This window comes from Microtus ochrogaster (genome assembly GCF_000317375.1).
Source record: "Microtus ochrogaster isolate Prairie Vole_2 chromosome 14 unlocalized genomic scaffold, MicOch1.0 chr14_random_2, whole genome shotgun sequence".
Taxonomy (NCBI): Eukaryota; Metazoa; Chordata; class Mammalia; order Rodentia; family Cricetidae; genus Microtus; species Microtus ochrogaster.
The window spans coordinates 10,530,997-10,553,031 of NW_004949097.1; the positions used below are offsets into that span (position 1 = coordinate 10,530,997).

General features: G+C 42.1%; 1 protein-coding gene across 5 annotated transcripts in view; it reads right to left on the reverse strand.

The window, feature by feature from the left end:
- Window positions 1-22,035, reverse strand: part of Sox5 (SRY-box 5) — a 388,682-nt gene that overhangs the window by 271,237 nt on the left and 95,410 nt on the right. The gene's annotated exons all lie outside the window — the stretch shown is intronic.

A 22,035-nucleotide genomic window follows, 5' to 3' on the forward strand; every position in this document is an offset into this window, starting at 1 on the left:
AGTGGCTAAAGATCACAAGATTTCAAAGGTGTGGTTTGTGCGTAGAGCTTCCTGGGAACTCTCCGGGGTTAATTCTTGTATTCTCTTTGAGCTGCACAGCCACACAAGAGAGTATATCTTTCCTTTTTCACTCCTCTTATCTTTGGTTCCAAAATACTTCATATCACAGGGGAGTTTGCATTGCAGACAGTTGCCAAAAAGCATACGCAGAGTTGGGTTTGAATTGTACATTTGTCAGTATTGATTGTTTTAAAGGAAAAAGAAGTCCTCTCAAATCAAAGTGATTTCCAAAATCTTGGGAATACAGAGAAAGCCATGTAGGGTGTCAGTGGCGGGGCACTGAGATTACTTTAAATGGGACATATAAACATAAACGTATTATTCTTATGTGCACAGGCTCATAAAGGAGGTAACACCACATGGTTTAAAGCAAAAGTACCTATTTTCTTCACTTCCAAGAATTAACCTCCAGATTAACTTAGGAAAACAAAAATTACTATCTCCAACACAAAGAGCTTAATATTGAGAATACCAATGTCCCAAAATCAAAAGCTATTCCTTTAAAATGTGATTTCAAAACTGTACTCTTGCTGTTTTCATGGTATGTCTACATTATTCCAAAATTCCATTTTTCCTCATTTCAAAGAAAACACGTCCCTATTTCATGAATTGGGAAAACAATTATTTTGAGGATAAAGGTGGCTCCTTTCTTGTTTCTGACCGGACACTGAAAAGTACAGACAATGGAGTGTTTATGTTCATCTGGTTTACAGCCAAAATAAATATAGAAGACAATAATATTTTCCTTTGTTCCACTCAAGTCAATATAACATGTGCGAAAGAAATTTTGCTGAGCCAACATTTCAGAATACTTAAAACCTAGAGGGTTTTAAAACGTTCAGGTCAAAGTGAGGTACAATTAAAAACATGATTTTTGAATTTGTTTAATTTGAGAGCATTTGGATGTATCTTACAGAGTATCCAACTTGTATGCATACAGCACTGGCAGCTTTAATTCTTCCTAACAATAGATCCAGTGTGAGAAGCACTTTTAAAGCACTCACTATAAAAACCAGGGCAACTGTATTGTTTGGTTGGGTCAATGGGATCCATCCCCATTCCCACCAACCAACAACTCAAAAGTGTAATAAGCTGCCTCAGGCACTGGGCTGACAATCTAGAGTATCTAGAGTCATCGATCCCTTCTTGTAGAGTAATTCCATCTGAACTCTACACACACACACACACACACACACACACACACACACACACGCACGCACACACGCACACACACACAGAGGAGCTGCGAAACAATAGGTTTCCATATGGCTTTTTACAAAGATCTTATTTACCTGTCTTATTTACCTGCCCTCCTCAGAGTCCCTCCTCAGGAACTGTTCAGGAAGTACCCTCATTTGAGAAAGGAATTTCTCTTTAGTTAAGCTCAAAATAATATAAATACATGCAAGGTCTACACAACTCAAGACAACAAAAACAAAACAGATTTTAAATTGCCTTTACAATGGTCATCCCGAACAAGTCCAAAACACTGTCGACTTCCCCAGAAATATGTGGGTGAAAATTAGTTATTTACATATCTTAAAGATCATTTAAACATATTTATTATTAGAAAAGTCTCAGAACTGAGTTAGCCTGGTAGTTACAGTGCCTATAACCAGAACTCCAATCAGGAATTTGAGCTGCACAGCATAAAGCAGCTACTCATGGCACCTACTCATTGTCCACAAATGGGGGACTTGTTCCTACAGGAAAGTCTGGATGTAATGATGACCACTACATTTCCCAGCCATCACTGAAGACCTGACTGTGGCAGGGACAGTAAACTTGCCCTGACACATGTCAACTAGCTTTGGTCAAAATGCCTAGCAAGAATTGTTTCTTTAAGACAATTTCTGATAGAAGTTTGCAAAGAGAAAACACAGATGGGGATTTTTTTTCTAGAAAGAAACACTGATAGTTTGAAAGGCTGTAAGTTCCAGTTATTAGATCTCTTTAGAGAGGGAGCCAAGAAAGAATTGAAGCCTAGAAATATCTGCGCACACTCACAACCAAGTCGAGGCAGACGAGGGAGATCAGGGCCTTGAGTTCACCTGAGATGCTCTTCTCCGCACTGGAAGGGAAGGTGGATTAGGGGGAGAAGGGCCACTTAAACTCCTTTCAGGGTTTGAAGCTGGAATTAGTAAACTTCTATCCCCTGAGGGCTGGCTCTGCCTACGAAGGTGATGCTAGGTACCCTACACACAAATCTGTGCTAAAATGTTTCTCCTTGGAGTCTCCAAACAAAGAAGAACAGGGCAGTCGGTGACCTTCAAGGGGCCATGGTGAGAGCCCAACAGAGTTATTGCTAAACGAAAAACAAAATAATTCCTCTAACTCCCATTACTCTTTACGTTCAGTTCTGTGTCAACAACCACAAAAGTCTCATGCAGTTTCAGAAAAGCTAATTGTACTTTTCTGCCATTTAGTTCTAGGAAAAAAAATCTTTGTGCTTTTCTGTTTCATGGTTCTCTCTAGGTTTTCAGTCTATTGGGCATACAATAATAATTGTTATTCTATTCTGCCTAATGATAGACCCTTCGACTTCTATCAAATAAGAAGCGGTTTCTTCCCTGCTTTTTATTTCTTTACACAACTCAGAGGCTCAAAGAACATAATTACAAACAATTCCTCAAGAATGGTTCAGTTAATGTTAATTTATACAACAAACTAATTACTGCCAAATGGTAAGAATCACATGTGGAAATCCCTTCTCCCACGCACACAACTCAACCAGCAACCATCTGTCTCCGCTCCGGAGAGTGCAGGGACACCCGGAGAAGACTGGGGGAGGAAGGGTGTGGGCTCATCAGTTCATTGTCCTCCCTGCAAACCAGGCCCGGAGGACCACATATGTGCACTATCAGCTGGGTGCAGGAAATGCAAAGAAGAAATACGCAGGCGGAAGGGTGTTCACTGAGAACATGTCGGCTGCAGTTTTCCCTGCAGGCACCATCTACCTTCCTCAAGCACAGGGTGCTCTGTATTTGGTTTAGGTACAAACTATATACTTTACTCTGCCATTCTAAATGTTCGCCCTTTCCCTATGCAAAGAGGCATTGCTGACTCTTCTTTGGGGAAGTAATTTCTGAAATGAGATGTGGTTTAGTCTATATCTGAAGCAATTAATAAAATAATCTCCTTGCATATGAGAACTTGAGAGCTACTTGCTAAATTATTGAAAACATATGTATCATATATATATATATATATATATATATATATATATACATAGAGAGAGCTAATATTACTTTTTAACATTGAATTGGGTTGAAATATAGTAAATACAGCAAAATATGGACAATTATTTTCTTTAAAATGACAAGATTAATTTTGACATGTAAGCTATGTCTTTTCAAGTGGAATAAAAATATCTAAGTAGGGTAAAGGTATATTGAATTTTATTTTTATATAAATTAAAAGAGCAATCCCAGACGCCTTTTAGCATTTGACTCTCTGCACAGAGACACAGGTGCTTGTCAAATATGCACTGAGTGAAAACTGAAGCGAGATAGCATACGGTAGTAAAAGATTATTGAGTTTTCCCTGATGTGTAGGCTTCTGGGATTAGAAGAGAGTTCATGTGTAACATGTCCTCATCTCACTAAAGTTGGTCTTTTTCCTTCATGCATTTGCCAGGCGTCGGCTGACCAGGGAGAGGACCCGAAACAAACTGGAAGCAGTGCACAGCAAATCATAACTTCCTCCTTGCACAGAGATACCTCTCTGGGTACTCAGAGAGATGTCTGGAGAAAGTCAGGAGAAAGACTGTGGAGTAACATAGCTGCCCCAAAGCCCGAAGTGCAGAGGCTGAAATGGAATTTACTTGAAGATCTTTCTTGAGTTTATTTCATCAAAGTTGACACAAATTTTGGGCTGGAATTAGGAATCCTTTTGCCTTTGCTCCAATATTCAGCGATTACACTGTGCATCAGAATATCAAATTAATTCCCCTCAAGGTGTATGTGTTAACTTAAGATGTTATAACAAAATTTAACTGGAAAGACCTTGAGTGATAAGGCTGTTTAATGTGGGTGAGGGATAATTCTAGCCATCTAAGTGCAGTGGTGACCTGCAGAATACTTTTGCTGATGTCATAGAAAGGAAGTAAGCAAAGGAATAGTGTCTACAATGATGATAATGGAGCTGTTACCATCTTCTCATGGGAGAGGGGAACCATCTCCTTACCTTGATGCCATGTGTACTTGGCCAACCTGAGACTCACATCTTTGGGGAGGTTACCAGAGGATACAGGTGGCAGAAGGACGGCCTCAGTCTCAATGATGTTTCTGCAAATGACCTGTGTTACTTTCAGTCCCAACAAACTCACTGCTTAGTTAACGAGTTCTGACTTGAACAAAACTGTATGTTTATACTTCCTCTTGGTGCGAGAGGAAATTTATTTGCCTAATCCCACAAAAATTAATCTAATAGCAATATAAAAATGATTAATTGCCACTATTTTATGTTCAAATAAAGGAAAATGAAACACTCACCTAAGTTTAACCATATAATAATAAAGCAAACATGAGTCCCAAAGCCTCAGTCCTTGGTATTTTAACCATGGGACATCTCCTTGGATCACTACTAACAGCCCCTGGGTGGATGGTTTTCAGGTAGGGCAGAAAACGACCAACTGCTGTTGAATTAAGATGTTCAATCTAGAGTCACTGTGCTAGGACACTGGACAAAACTCTGACCACACCGACATTCCTGTTCTTCCAAACAGCTGTAGGAAGACATGCTGTTTAGAAAGAAAGATAATAAATATTTGGGACCTGAAAACTATACTGTTCAAACTCATCAGCCTTGTAATACACAAACATGTAAGAAAAAATGAACATGACCAGAGACCAGTGAAACTGTAAAGACACAAAGTAACTGTGTTAAATTATTTTTGTATCATAAAATAATCTTTTGATTTTTCCAGGAATCAAAAATGGAAGATGTAAAAACTACTCTCTGCTCAAAGAATTCTCTGGGCTTCCCTGTGTGCTGACCACACTAAGGGGTCATAGTCTAGTAAGAAAAAAAGACAGACAGATTTCTTCAGAAAGAAATCTGGACAGAGATTTAGAAAACTGTTGGTAGAGTTGAAATATTAATTAACTATGAAGGGTCAACAGTTATCAGTCAGTTGTAAGTTCAAGGAAAATCACAGGGACTTAACAGTTTATAAGCAAAGAAAAGCATGGCAGCTCAGGGAAGATACGGAAGTGAAGAGCTGTCAGAGCAAGGGTTGTACAGAGGGATGTGGGAAGTGGCTAGAAATAAAGCTTAGACAGAAAGTAAGCACACGATGATGGCGGAGGGTCATTTGTCTACTGTTACTTTCATTGGTTAATAAACAAAACTGCCTTGGCCTTGAATAGGACAAAAAATTAGGTAGACGGAGTAAAGCAGCCCTGCAGCTCCATACAGCAACACGAGCCTGGAGACAGACAGGAAGTGTGATTAGTTGAGAAGTTACAGAGGAAGTGCACTAGAAGAACTAGAAGGAAGTGAGTACAAGTCACTCACAGGAAGTCAGCTCACCAGACTGGACACAAAGACAGGAAGTGAATTAACCAGGCTGGAAAGTTAATAGGAAGTGAGCTCACCAGGCTGGAGACAAAGAGGAAGTGAATTCACCAGGCTGGAGACAGACAGGAAGTGAGTTCACCAGGCTGGAGACAAAGACAGAAAGTGAGCTCACCAGGCTGGAGACAGACAGGAAGTGAGTTCACCAGGATGGGAAGTTAAATAGGAAGTGAGTTCCACACACTGGGGGCTTAGAAGGAAGTGAGATTACTAGGCTAGAGACTTAGAAGAAAGTGAGTTAAATTCAGCTTCAGGGCTACCACATTCACTTAAACTCTGGGAAATAAAATGTGTAGGATAGCACAAGTACCATCACTCACACCAGCGGAGGCTCATGCTCCTGAGTTCTGAGGAACTCCCACATCCTTCAGCCTGCTTCCCACAGCCTTGTCTTCAGCAGGCTATGTACACATACATAGTATACATGTTATTGACAGTTAGCATGAGAGCTGAGCATGTCAGAATAAATACATTATTGTCATATCTGTGTGCATATCAGAACTAAAGAATTATTTGTTAAAACTGAGGTTATAGTTATAGGGTAGACATCTTCGATTATTGCTGCATATTCATTTTTTATTATGGATCAATAAATGATACAGAGTTATGAATTTTTAGTCCCTGAAAAAGCTTTAATTGAGGTGCTACATATTATCATCACAATCTGTCTCAATATTTCAAACGTGGTATTAAACAAATGTTTGATGATAATACATGCTGTCCCCCACAATCATAGTAAGTAAAGCAAAAGGTGGGTATTTAAAGGAAAATAAAACATTACATTTTTAGCTTATTTGCTGGTGCACAAGAGGGAAGGGATTTGCGTTCTTTTCAGCTGTAAACTTTCTTTAGGCAACTGCTGAGAAGCAAAAATTAATTACCCTGGAATACTCACATGAGATGGAACAAGAGCACATTAGAGCAAGCCATGTAATGAAAATATGGGGTTAGGAGATATGTGGTCACTTTTGAATAAAACACCTGAAGAGAACTGGCTGAAACCATCATCTGAAGTAGTCAGAGGTGTCATTCTACCTCCAAAGACAATAAAATAAAACAAAATAAAATAAAACCTATGTCTACTGATGTGTGACTAGTGATTCCAGGAGCGGTTTGGTCACAATAGAGTGTTCGACAGGCCGCAGGGATAAGCGTTTCACCTTCCATACAGAGCACCTGTTCTTCTCCTTGCATCCCCTTTTCCCTGGATCTGAAATTCTTGGTCTCCTTACTGAAAGGCCATGATCAGGTTGAGAAGAGCTGTGTATTTCATTTCTGGCTCCTCATTAACCCATAAAATAACCAGCATGCATCAGGACCACCATCCATACTTGGTGTCAAGATGAGCACGTGTGTGTGTGTGTCAGTGAGGGATGAAAGAATTATGGCTAAGGCATTAGAGAAAGAGGGAGCGAGTCCGTGTGGGGACTCGTAAAAGAATGTACACAGAATGTCAAAGAATTAAAAAGACAACGGAAAAAGTCAAATACAGAATGTGGGTGTGAAGTCCTATTCTGTACTTGCTTTAGCAAAACCTAATAAAGGTGAAAACTACAGAGATTCATCAGGAGGGGGCTGGCAAATGGCTGGGCAGGGTAGAACAACTACACTCAGCCTGATGACCTGAGTTCAATTCCTGGGACCCACACAGTGGGAGGAATCTAGTCCTTAAGTAGTCTGCCCTCTGGGCTTCACATATGCATTGTGGTATTTCCCCACCCTGTAAAATAAATGTGATAAGAAAAGAAAGTCTGCATGAGGCAGGTTATCCTTAAGTCTAGAGTAACAGCATCATCATTATCATTATTATTATTTTACATATATATTGTTTGTATATGCATATATACTAATTTATTGAGAAAAACTGTGGAGATCTGGGTTGGCAAGATTATTTCTCCTAAGTATAAAAACATACAGAGCAAAGATTGAAAGAAGACAGTACCTCAGAGCTTTGAGTCTTCAACAATGTCGAATAGACAGCACTTCTCACTGTTCAGAATCACAGACAACATTCGATTCTCTCTGTAATGTCATAGGTCTTCAAACAGGTAACTACATATATTTAATAGGTATAGTTTGTGAAGAAAAGAAGGGAAATCGACAGGACAAAGCTAAGTACTCCAAGACTTTCCAGTCTGACTTCGTTACCATCGTATATTAATCCCTATGGGTGAAAGAGCTGAGCTAAAATGGTGCAGTTTGATGACCACTCGCTTGGGATGTGTATCCCTAAAGATTTTGATGGACTACATGGAGCTATGGGGAGGACAAAGGGTGACACACCCTGCTCAATGGCAGTGCTGAGCAAGAACAGAGATGACCACCATTAGGCCAACACAGACAGACATGGCCACATCCTACCATAATAACCTTGAATGGGGTGTTTCTTTGTTTTCCCTACAATTTGGACAGTGACCATATTAGTGCTGAAAGATGACACCTCCTGTCTATACTTCCCTTGTCCCAGAACACCCAAACCCCGACTTAGATGCATTTCTCTGCTGAGATGTGGTACCTTGGATTGTTGGAGAAACAAGACATGTAAGCTGACGCGATGGCACCAAACCGAAATCCACAGCCAGAGAGCAGAACTGCGGTGGGAAGAAGTGTGCATTCGGATCCCCCTTGGGGCTTTTGCCTTCTATCTTTGCCATAGCTAAGGGGGAATTAAACTGTCTGAGGGCTGGGGACTGCAGCACAGTGGTGGGGCACATGCCTCTCACACAGGGTGCTGAACACAAGTTAAGAAATCTTTCAGGTCATCGTGTAGGAGCACAGCATCATTTCTCAAAGCAAAAATGATGCCAGGAGCCGGGCAGTGGTGGCGCACGCCTTTAATCCCAGCACTCGGGAGGCAGAGGCAGGCGGATCTCTGTGAGTTCGAGGCCAGCCTGGTCTACAAGAGCTAGTTCCGGGACAGGCACCAAAGCTACAGAGAAACCCTGTCTTGAAAAACCAAAAAAAAAAAAAAAAAAGAAAAAAGAAAAGAATTATGCCAGGGCTTTAATCCATCTGTAATACTCACCACTGCTAACCTATTAACACACTAGATACCAGCATCAGAGAGCTGTCCTGCTACAAACAGATGCCCAACACTGGTGGACTTTTCCATGGACTTCTTCCACAGTTGCACCTTGTATAACGTCTACCCTGATGTCATATCAATCCACGGGAGAAAACTAACGGTGGAATTAAGCCAGGGCTCAGTATCTCAGCAGAGCTCACACAAAGCCACAGGCAGTTGGAGCTTCCTGGAATGGGACAGGAACGCATCACTGGGTACTGTCTTGTCATTCACTTCTGATGACAACGTTTCATGGCAGACTTTGGAGCTCTGCCTGCTCAACTGCCCATTTCAAACCAGGAAGGGAGAAAGAGCCCATGGTTTTGATAATCTCCTGCAGTTGTCGCACTGACGACAGGGAGAATCTCAGAGAGAGATTTTACATAGAGGTGGCACGGCAAAGGAAACAGCACATGGCAACTTTCTCCACGAAGACAAAACAAAGGGAGAAAGTTCATGAAAAGGTTCTTCACCCTTCCTCAGAACTGTCAAACAACTTCTACTGGCCAAGAATGTCACATGGTAAACACACCAAACAAAAGAAATAATGAAAGATGTATTTACTTGTTCAGGGCCTTGAGTGTTCTATTTTGCGCACACCCACACAGCAGACTCTGCCTTGTGTTGATAAGTAACCACAGCAGCCCCAGTGAGGAGGGGAGCGGCGAGGAGCGAGGCTGTCAGGTACCAGATGGTTGTCGGCTGCTCAGCACCACGAGCCAGGCCCCCACACACTAGTCACATGCCCACATGTAAGACAGGATATGGGTTTACGGCTCCATGGGTCCTGACATGCCCCAACTCAATGAGAGGGAGCAGGGGAGAGTAGGGAAGCAGTAACTGAGGTTTCTTCATCTTTAGTAATGTGACCCTTTTGTCTTTGCTAAGGAAGAAATGAATTATATCCCAGAACAATCTTTTAGCGAATGATTAGTAGTTATCTGGACATTTACGATATTCCAAAACTGTTCAATATGGAGCTGTTTATTACATTGTTTTCAGATGCCAACTGTATGTTTGGTTTCATATATATGCACATAATTAATATCAAATTGAGATGTTCTAAGATTTTCTGCATATATTATCTAAAGTATAAAATGTCTCCGGTAATATACATAAATTGGAACAAAAATGTATAAGCTGGGACATCATTGTGACCCATTTTCCCTCATTACTGACACTAAAGCCACAAAGGAGGAAATAGCTTTGTCCTATGTGTCTGGACCGTTCTCAGTGTTCCCAGCCTAACACTACGTAAAAGTTTGTTTCCGAACACCTCATGCTGCTTCTCTAACACAAATGAAGCTAGGTACAGTCTAGAACAGTCAGGGTGGACACAAATCCATCTGTACTGAGACAGAGGCCACTATTCCATGAAGAAAAATTGCCTTTGACTTGGAAAAAGAATCAAGTGGAAAGGTACAGTGAGCAAGAGTTGCTTTTCAAATTCAAGACATCCCGTATTTCAATAAGCCTTTCCCTTTGACGTCCAAAGTTTGTAATACAAACTCAGGAGTTCAGGGCACAAGCTGGTCTCCAGCTCCAAGAGCACCGAGATGGGCCATCTTAATCAAAGCAAAGTGTCTGGGTCGTATGCTCGTTCTCTTTGGCCCCAGCCTCTCTGCTCCCTAAGGTTGCTGGCCATATTTCCCCTTAACATCAAGGGCAGCGTGCAAGGTGCTTGGGGGAGTCCTTGAGGTCTCAGGACTCTGGGAGCAGGTGGCAGAGGCAGCTCTGAGTGGAGCCTCCAGTGCTGTCCGTGCCGTCTTCATGAGAGTGTTCTATTAGAAAAAAGAGACCAAGCATCCTCTAGAACAAAGCTGAGCCGGCCTATTTAATTAGGGCAAATGCTTGATATCCACTTCTCCGTGTTAAACACACAGCCACACAGGCCGCGGAGGTCTGATTAATTTTAATATGCATGGTTGTGACAAGTGCCTCGGGGGTGAGGGAGGGAAAAACACACATGGGCACGCAAACACACCAACTCCTCAGTCAGGCTGCTATCAGCGTCGGAAAGACGTTGTAGGCTGCCCAGATTAGCCTGCCCCTATTCAGCTGGGGATGGGACCTTCCTTGTGAGGGAAGAGAGGCCTCAGAAACAGGTGGCTAGCTCTTCACTCCTGAATAAATGATATCCCCAAAAGCCATGATATGGGATCAGGAGGAAGGGCTGCAGTGTTCTCCTTGTGATTATTTATAAATATGTAGCCGAGGTCAGCAGGTCTCCTTCTGGGAGCTCTGTGCATTGAACATGATGGTCTGGAACTTACAGATTCAATAGGGATGGGGAAAAGAATTATCCCATTTATCTTAAAAAAAATGTTGTAATGATCTGAATGAAAAATGGTTGGTTCTGGCTTATGCTGCCCCTCAGTTCACACACATGTGATTAAAACAGGAATCAAGATTTTATAATCAATGTCCTTATCTTTTTACATTAAGACACAGATATCCAATTTAAAGCACAATGCTACCTTGACCATGTACAGGATATTAAGGACACTCCTAAAAGCAGATCATTTTAGTAGCCAAAAAGCAAGTTCTAATTGGCCAGAAGGATAGAAGCCATGTCGCTCCAGCAGTTTTCTGAGGCCCCAGCACCGTTTGCAGCTCAAGGCCCTACCACATACAGATGAATCTCACGAGCAATCCCCAAGCCTCCATGAGCCAAACCTGAAGGTCTCTTGGGAAATTATAAATAAATTTTCGACAACACTTAATGAATTCAAACAGAGCAGGCGGAGCCACCACAATGGGTAGTGGTTGCAAAGGTGGGGCTGGGAACAAGCTTCCTGTCAAGACTTCGAACACGGCCACCTGCAGACGTTCAAACAGTCCTTCCCAAAAGAACAGGCTCCAGTGTGTGAGGGCATCGTCTTGTCTTAACCTTTGAAAACCAAGCTCTTTCTTTTATCATCATTTTATGAGCGTTGATTTCCATATCGGGGTGCCTTTGAAAAGGGGCTCCCCCGGGTTAGAGTCTAGCTTGCCCAACAAGAAGAGGGACATTTTCGAGTGGCAGAAGACACAGTCGAACACAGAGCCACAGTGCGTGGCCCCTGACAGCAACTGGAGTCCCACTGCAAAGTTCCCCTGTTTGTCCTTCATGGGAAGAGCACAGGCAAAGCCTATTCAGGATGTACTTTCTCAAAGGGACAGGGAGCCAGGAGACAAGGGCACCACAAACCAATTAAAGCATCTTCAGGCTTTCCCCTGATGGGCTCGCTTTCTCTCTCCACCTCATCAAATGCAGAGCTCAGAACAAGAGTGAGTTTCAGAGCGCAGGTTCTCTGCACAGGGAGAGAGACGCTGGGGCACTCTTTGATTAGAGGTTGCAAAGCTTTATTGTCTTCCCCAGGATGATCACAGTAGAAAGCTGCCGGGCTAAGGGTGATTCTGAGTCTCTGTCTTGACCTCTCAGATAAAACAGAGAGGCTTGATCTAATTTCTAAAGGGACACTCCACGGCAGAGGCATGAGTGCTAAGAAGAGGCACAGTTAATTCCTCTGCACACTCAAAGGTTGCACATGCAACACCTCTGGCCATGTTCACAGGGCTGAATACCACATGCTCAGGGCTGTCTTTCCAGAAGAACTCCTTTGCTACTAGAACATGCCACCAACAAAAGTGGACGGCCCGCAATGCCTACTTTAGCAACTCTAAACTCGTGAGGAAGCAGGAAGAAGGAGCTTCTCATCTATTTGAGGATGCACGCTTATAAACACCAAGACATTCACAATGAGAATTAAAGAGAGGCTTACACTGACACAATCTTTTTCTGGAAAACTCTACAAGTCCTGTAGGAGGTGCCATCAAGTACAGTAGATTGGGTTCATGACACACACAAATAATGAAAGACACACCAGACAGTAAGATCCACATACATGTCCTAGTTTTGAAAGAGACCAGTGTTATGACTGCCTGTACATTAGTTCCGGTTCATTAAAACAAACAAACACACCAGAGATAACCTGATGTTTAATCCAATCTAACTAGTGGTGAATCTCGTTGCTGCCTCGGCCACAGACCTATGCTGCTGGGGCTAGCAAGAATGAAAACATGCCTGCTTCCACCCTGATGGTCTGTGGGGGATTCTCGGGGTAGCTCAGGGAAGAGCCTGCAGATGTGGTGAGGTCTGTTCACGAACTGGACTTTTCCAAGTTCAGCGCCTAGTTTCAGTGGTTCTCACAAGAGGAGAATTATCTGCGAAAACTAAGCAGAAGAGCACAGAGCTGCTTCCCACAAAGCAGCATGGGAGGACTTGAAGAAGACGCTCTGTCTTTACAGCCTTAAAGAGCGAGAGCAAAGATCTGGGGAATTCAGGGGAAACCTTCAGCTGTGTGTCTCAGTGCCACAAAGAGAACTGTCATAACTGACCGCTCTCACACACAGTGAGCATGTTCATAAAAGCTAGACAGTTCTGGAGACATGGGAGCCACAGTCTACGGAGCAGGAACATGGAGAGATATAAACACTAAGTAAAACCAAGTATAGGGCAGCCCTGAGAGAGGCATACACATGCCCACACACACTTGGGTATGCTCCTGCACACAGAGAGAATGCAAAAAAAATTAACAAAAGATGGGACAAGTGAGTCCGAGAGAATGGTAAAATTTTAGGCAACTATGAATCTCTAGATCTTAATATTTACTTTTAGTGCACAGTGGGAATACAAGAAACCCACCAATGGAATATTACACTGCCCCCCTAATTTCACACAGTTCAGAATTCATGACTTCACCCATTATTAATCTGGGGAAACTGTCTTTCTCACTGTGAAGCCTTTCTTCACATAAGAACCAGACTAACCACACATTTATTTGAGTGAATATATAAATAAATATGAAAGCTATGACCTGTTTATGGGTTAGCTAGCTTCTCGTTTGCTTTTGGTATTACTGATTCTAGATCCTAAATGTCCCCCAGCCCCAACCAAGGAATTCTGGAAAAAGAACACTGCAAAGTGTGTTGCCAGTACCCGAGGAGTGAGAGGCTTTGATGAGCCGAGGTGTGCGAGCGATGAGAGCTGGGCCTTTTCCAAGCAGACTGCAATTTACAAAGCACCCTGGCCGCCATTACCTGAGCAGTTCCCTGTGGTCACCTGAGGGAAACGGCACAGTCGGGGGTGCAAGGAAGGGCAGAAGCGCTAACAGTAATCTTAGTAAAGGAACCCAAGTAGATGCCACATTTCCCTGGGAAGTCACAATGCAGATGCTGTTTCTGGTAAATCTTATTTGAGATTAAACATTCAGGCATGCAGCAAACTGCAAGATTCAAGAGTGAAATGTACATAAAATTGCATTGTAGAATATTGCTAAACATTTGCAAAGTGTCCCTCTAAATGGTTCAGAAACTAGACAACACACATACATACAGACACACACACACACACACACACACACGTGCACGCATATGTATGTATCCCATGGTTCAGCTATAAGAGACTGAGCTTAGTTCCAAATATCCAGTCTAGTTACCCTGTCTGCATAATGGCTTCACCAAGAGGCTTAAATAAAACACATTTTCCCCGGAAAATGGGTAAATACACATGACTTTCTGTCCTTTTGCTTCTATGTGTCACGTTTGATAAAGTCGCTCATGAGTTTGAAAGCTTTGCTGACCCAGAGAGAAGCAGGCAGTGCCCCAGGAAGAGTAGGGAGGAACGGAAAGTGTGCCGAGTCCCAAAGAATGCAGTTGTCCTTTAGGGACAGAGGACTCAGGTTGCCCACACGGGGCCCCACTTCCAACCCAAGTATCACAGAAACAAAACCAAGGGATAAATGAAGAAACACATTCCATCTTTACATCCTGGAAACGATGTTCACGTATCATTGTGATTTGCTTCTCCCTTTAGGGCCAGCAACAAGGTAGAGTTATGATCTATGACTCTATATATGACAACATATTACCTAATGCCACCAACAATATTACTCACATCATTAGTGAGAAATACATAGCATGAATGTCTTGGTGTTGTGTGCTATGTCTCTGACTCATAGAAAGAACTGAAGGGAATGATCTCAAAGACCTCATAATGATGGGAAATGCATTTAAGAAAAAGAGAAGACGGAGGAGTTGAAGAACCTGAAATGAAGAGAGGATGACATGAAAACGTGGAAGAAGGAAGAACACAAAAATATATAGAAAAAGACAAATAAAAAAAATCAGGATTTTGTACAATGTGATAAAAGGCATCAAAAACCATCAGTCAAAAGGCTGCCACGCACAGGTAGGACTCACAAGGGCTGACTATGTGTCCTGTGCTTTGTGTTAGAGATTCCAATAGTGTGAATGATCACATAGCACCAGAAAGAAAGAAGGCGTAGAAAGTTACTAATAAATTACTGATAAAGATGCGGTAAGAGCAGAGGGGACAGTGTGGGAGGGACAGCAGGGGACAGGGGCAGGGGGACACTGTAGGGGGCAGCATCTGTGGGGGCAGAATGGGGGCATTCCTTCTATTTGAATTCTGGGTCCTCCATAAAATAACACCAGGATCAATTTACTGAATGTTGTTAAGTAAGGCAATTGCTAACTTGGGTGTTTTAAATTTTGCTTTCCGTTTATTGATTTAGGGTGTATGTGGAGAGGCAGTGAGACCATAGTGTGTGTTGGACAGCTTGGTTCTCTCTGCCCAGCATTGGGTCCCGGGGAGAGAACTCAGGTGGTCACATGTAGCATGCCCTTAGCAGCTGAAGCCTCTGTCTCTAACATGCAGAGCTCTGTGAGGAACACGTGAAGAATGCACATTAATAGGAGGCCAGATGTTTGGGGAAATTTCTCCACTCTTTCACTGTGTCAGCAACAGGGGAACAGAACTGAAGGAGATTACGCATGGTTTTCACCAAACATTTGAAAATTTCGTATGATTACCACAACTCTAGTGAGCATAATATTGGAGTAAAATTAATAACTGGCCGATGATTCAGTGTTATACTGGAACAAGAGTAAACTTAAAGGTAGCGTAGCTCTAAATCCCACTTCCTGTGAGACCTGGACCCAACCCTAATACCAGCTTCCTGTGAGACCCAGGCTTACCTCTAACTCTCACTTCCTGTGAGACTCAGGCTCAACCCTAATACCAACTTCCTGTGAGAATCAGGTCCAACTCTAACTCCACTTCCTGTGAGACCCAGGCAAATGCTGCATCACGGAGAACTAAAGATCTGCAATTCTATTACTGATAATTATTTAGCTCCCAGACATTTTCTTCTACAATAATGTTTATTAAAATTTCAAGATCTTTTTCGTTTTTCTTCTTCTTTTATAATGGTAATTTATGCTCAAACAGTCTACAATGTGGTAAGTTGTGTCCTTAAACACTTCTGGAAGCCTGCACACTTGAGGAATAACATTTATTTTAGTGAGAAACTGCAGGAATATGGAGTCATGTGCGCTAAAGTGTAGGAGTAAATAATCCACGGTGCAAAATAAGCAAGGTGTGTATGAGCCTGTGGGTTCTAGACCGAGGGCAATGCCAACTTCGAAAATGGCATTAGGACATCTTTAATCATCAGAATTCTCATCTGAAAATGAGAGAAAATGAACCTAGCGACTGAGGTCATGTGTATGTGTATGGTCCTTCCTGATTCTGACACAGCTAGACACAGAGCCCAGGTACGAAGATCAGACAAACGTTTTCAATGAATTTTGACATTTTAAATCACATGTGAAAGACACCTGTCATATGTTAGATTATATAATATATAGGACATAATCTAATATATATATATATATATATATATATATATATATATATAATTTTATGGCCTTCCCCAATAGATCATGAACTCAGTATCTTGACAAGGAATCATGTGCCACCACCTGTCACAGCATCACATGTCATGCCAGTCTTCAGTTGCCGTGCCGAAAAAAGGCTAGCTGATCCTACAGACTTAAGCAATACTGCAGTTGAAAGGCTGATAGATAACACCGGGGTTTCCTATGAATTTAGCCACACATATCTGGTAAAAGAAGAAAGGACAGTAATGAACAACATGGCTCATTGGGTAAAGGCACCTGCTTCCAAGTCGGATGACCTGAGTTCAATCCCTGGAATCTGCATGGTTGAAGAAAGAAAGCTCACTTCTGCAAACTGTCTTCAGATCTCAGTACAGTACATGCTCAGACCTGTTCATGTGTGCACACACATGCACACACACACACACACACACACACACAATAAACAAACAAATAAATAGACAAATTGAAAAGGATGGACATTTAAAATATGCATGACTAAATATTTTTCACAATGAGAGGCCAAAATTCCGAAAGAGTGAAAAAGTAACCCTAGTTTAATATTACAGTTTTTTTTTCCTAAAATTCATTTGAAAATCTTTGAATCCATCACTTGGGAGAAGCCCAGGCTAGAGCAGACAAGAGGTGTTGTTTCCTCCACCCACAGTCCCCTCTGCTCCCTGGCTGAGAGTCTCACCTCCTGGGCCTCCTCTCCTCAGGTCCCCATCCCTGTTGGCTTGCTCTTGGCAGGGGGAGGCTGAAGATAATGTGGTCTTTCTGATGAAATCTGTTCCCCTGCCCCCACCCCATGAGAGGAAGCCAAGATGTGAACGTGGCCTCTCATAATGATTTCACTGGGCTTAATGAAATTTTCATCACAACCTGCTGCTCATTTGAACGGCCTCTGAGAAACAATGGGCGAATATCTGGAGGAGAGAAAACCTCTGCTCGTGCACTTAGCACCATTCCCTGTCTGCTCCCCACTCTTTTCCAGGGCTTTCTCCCTCCATGGAACCACGACAACGGCTTGTTATTTTCCAACCAACACATGCTACGTTCTTCCCTTCGGACTGAATTAGTTTTATTTCTTTGATGCTAGGTAACGTGAGACCCTCCGCTCACGTGTGTGCGCTCTACCCATCATTGCGGTCCCTTGTGCGTGGGTGAGAAGACATATGTGAGGGGTCAGACATGTCCAGTACCCTCTGATCAGTGATGTCCCAATGGCCAACAGAGCGTCAACTTGCCGGGAGACCTACAATCTCCTAAGATACAATTCCTTACACTTTTCTCTTTGAAAGTCATATCATTTCTTCCTGAATAAGAGCATGGCTCTCTCAGATATAATTACTTTCCGATAAGTCTGTTGATTGTTTTCGTTACGGATGTGCATTCTCGAAAGAGTCACGGAGGCTCATGCCTGCCATCCCAGCATTCGGGACACCGAGGCAGGAGGAGCACCGTGAGTCTGAGCCCAGCCTAGGCTGCATACTGATCCTAGGCAAATGTAGACTACTCTATGAGATCATGTCTCAAAATAACAAAGGAAGTATTTAAAAATACATTGTTAAAAGGACAAATAATCAGAGAATGTCTACGGTTTTGGAGATTCAAAGCAGGTTCAAGAAATCTGCATGTGGGGGTGTACAGGCTTCTCCATGCTCTGTCATACAGACGTTGTTTCTGAAACTCAAGAGGGCAGAAGAAGGAGTCTATATATGTGTATGTCTGTATGTGTCAGTATGCATAGGTGTGTATGTGTGAGTGTGGTGTACACACAAACACACAGTGTGCTTGCCTATGCGTGCACAGAGGTCAAAAGAGGACACTTCCAGTCTTCCACTTTCTGTCCTAATTCCCTTGAGACAGAAGTTAGCCTGGTGGCCACCAAGCCCCAGGGATCTTCTTTGTCTGCCCCCTACTGTACTGGGGTTACAGGCATACATGTGGCCACACCTGACAAGCGGCAGTAGTGACATCAGATGGTAGGGTCCCACATCTACACAGCAAGTGCTCTTACCAACTGAATCGCCATTCTAGCCCAAACTTGGACTTTTCAATTCTTGCCTTATTCAATTTAAATTCTCACAATCTTATTTATCAACACATTACTTCTTCTTTGAGCATTTAAGTATTTTAAGAGGAAAAAAATACACTAAAGTATTTTAAGAGGAAAAAAATACACTAAAGTACATTACTGATAGAGACAGCAAGGAAAGTCTTCTTAACTTCATATGCAGTAATGCTGTTTCCTTGTGCCAACCCTTCCCGTATGAACATCCATCTTTGCTCTTCTGCCCAGGTAGCTGCTCCTGGTAACTCAGCAGTTCCTGCAGTGATCAGTAGTCCCCTGTATCTTTTGTCAAGTACCGTTGGGTACCTTCTGCTGCTATCTTTCCCACAGAGATTTATGCATTGCGTTTAGGCCTGCCCTCTACTGTTTCAAAGTTAAGAGTTCATGTATGTATTGTTAGTCAACCCAACACAGTGGAGGAATGACGATGTCATACACAAAACTCCCTTTAATTGTATCATCTTAAGATGCCCCTTCAAACTTCTGCGGATAGAATTCACAGAACAAACTGGGACTCCCTAGCCCTTATCCCTACATTCAGATTATATCAAAAACTGTGATTTTAAATTAGCACACAAGGCAAACACTCTCCAGCTCCTTCTCTGAAGTGTATATCGAAATCAGAGATACACAGATATAAACAAATTATCAACTAATGGAGCCCATGGTCCAGAAGGCAAACATTCTCACAAAGTCTGAGGAAGTCGAATCTCAAAAGGGATCAACAGACCTAACCGTGGCCCAGGGAGATTTATGGCAAGTTTGCTAGGAGGTTCAATGTTTGACAGTCTCCTGGGAACTTAAAGATCAATGATTGTGTGTATGGTATGTTAACAGGTAAAATTTTAAACTCCTAGGGAAACCATGGAAAAGAGAAAAGTAGATCCTGAAGGCATCACCTGTGAAATCCTACCACAAACATCCTGCTTTGGGCTGGGTCAGGAAGCCTGGCTCTTAGAATCAAGAACTCAGCAATCACCTCCTCCCACTCTGAATTGATATCCTACTACAAGGTCTGACAGAAAGAAAAAAGAAAGAAAACTACTAAAAGCTGTATTGGGGGATGAAACAAACGGAGTTGTCAGTTTGAAAGAAAACTACTAAAAACTGTATTGGGGGATGAAACAAACGGAGTTGTCAGTTTGCGAATGAAATGTTTGTCCATGTGGACAGATTGAACAAAAACTGTGAGAACTGGCTCGGAGGCCATAGGGCCCAAGGACAACACATGGACTTTCTATGCACCATCAGCTAGCAGTTGAAATTTTAAATCAATCATAGCATGGTTATTAGTTATTCTTCTTCTTATATAAAAAGTAATACATGAGCATAAATCTAGTAAAATATATCTAAGGCATGTATCTGGAAACTTTAAGACCTGAGATCTTAATAACTGAGATTTTTGGGTGAGAACAGTCAATGTTTTTAAGATATGGCTTTTTCACACTGAGATCTAGAGGCACAATTCATTCTCAGTCAAATTCACATTATTCATGGGATATATGAAAACTGGTTTCTTTGTGGAGAACAAAAATAGACTCAGACCAAGCCATAAAATCCCCAAGAAAAGGATGAAAACCGGGAGACCGACACTACCCAAAGCAAGACTTCATGTTATGCGAGCTATGGTCATTAAGACAGTGTGGTATTATGGAAAGGAAATTCTAATTATTTGATGGACTCAAACACAGAGGACAGAAATAAACACACAGCAGCTCAGTCGACCAGCTTCACAAAGGGCAAAGGCATTCAGTGGACAAGGATCACCTTTCAGTAAATAGTGCTGACCAACTAGACACTCTGATTATACAAAAGTTAAAGGAGTCAGACACAGAACCTAACATTTAGAAGCTTAACTCAGAAGGGTTCGCAGACCTAAAGTATATAATGCAAAATTATAAAGGTGTAGGATATAGTGTAAGAAAAAGGTCTTAGGCTCTCCGTGATCTCTTACACAAACTAAAAGTAAAATTCATGAACAAAATGACAACTCGGAAGCCACTTAAATTAATTTTTTTTCTACAAAAGAAAATCCCGAGAATGAAAACACTAACCATAGACTCAAAGGAGAGGTTTGCCAAGACATTTCTGATTCAAAACGGGTATCCAAAATATATAACGATCTCTTGAAAATTATCTGTATCAAAATGATTCAATAACCATACAAAAGTGCTTAAAAAGACACGCCCCCAAAGACACAGAGACAGAAAATAAATATACGAGGAGATCTGAATGGTGATGGCTGTTGGAGAACCAAAACAACAACAACAACAACAACGAGATTGTAGTAGCATAGCTATTTGAATGAACAAAATCCCCTACTAGAACAATGTCAAAGACTTGGAGGGGTATGAACAGACAGGAACCTCCCCTTAGTGACTGCAGGAAGGAGAATTTTGTGGATACTTGGCAGACAGTTAGGCAGTTCCTTATGAAGTCAAGCAACACCTTCCCATGTACTCAGCCACAATGCTCCCAGGCACCTGAAAACGTACTGGCTATCTGACATTGTACATTGGACACGATTTATATTACAAGTCCTTCTTTTCTCCACTGTGTCTCTTGGTTTGCTCACTTGGAACTTGAAGCTGAGGAAGAAAGCCACTCTTGTGTGCTGAGTGACTTCTGTGCCCCGGACTTCACCAGGGTCAAATTGGAACAAGTTACCATCTGGATATAACCTTCGGCAGGTTAGCAAGGTTTTTCTCTTGATTTGCTTTATTTTTATGATAAACCCTTGCACATATGCATATCAAGTTCAGGCTGCTATCAGTAACTGTGAAAGAGTCTTAGCACTAGAACCCAAACAGAAAGAATTCAAAACCCCAAAAATAGGAGGCTGAGTAGGTCTACTTTTAAGTAACTATAATCACATTTTTATGGACTACATAAGGGGTGGCCCCAAGATCAAGGTGGGATAAGCTATAGTGATGTTTAAAGGTTACAAATGTAACACAGTTCTAAAATGGTTCTTGAGGGGGGAAATTTTACTAGAGATACACGGTGCAGGCTGCAGATGCGTGACAAGTAGGTGGGTCTTCTGGGCAATGCTGCGACATTCTATTCTTGAACCTTTAAGTTTCACTCAAGGATAACTTACTCATGCATAAAATAAGGCTCATGCTGCAACATGAATTCATGATTTAAAAGCATCTTAGTACCTCTGAGAAGAGAAAGAAAGAGAGAGACAAGGACAGAGGGAGAGAAGAAGGGAGGGAGATAAAGAGGGAAGGATAGAAGGAAGGAAGTATAAAAGAAAGGAAGCAAGAAAAGAAAGAAGGAAGAAAAGAAAGAAAGAAGGAAGGAAAGACAGAAAGGAAGGAAGGAAGGAAGGAAGGAAGGAAGGAAGGAAGGAAGGAAAAGAAAAAGTGAAGGAAGGAAGGGAAGAAGGAAGGAAGGAAGGAAGGAAGGAAGGAAGGAAGGAAGGACAGAAAAGAAGGAAGGAAGGAAGGAAGGAAGGAAGGAAAGACAGAAAAGAAGGAAGGAAGGAAGGAAGGAAGGAAGGAAGGAAGGAAGG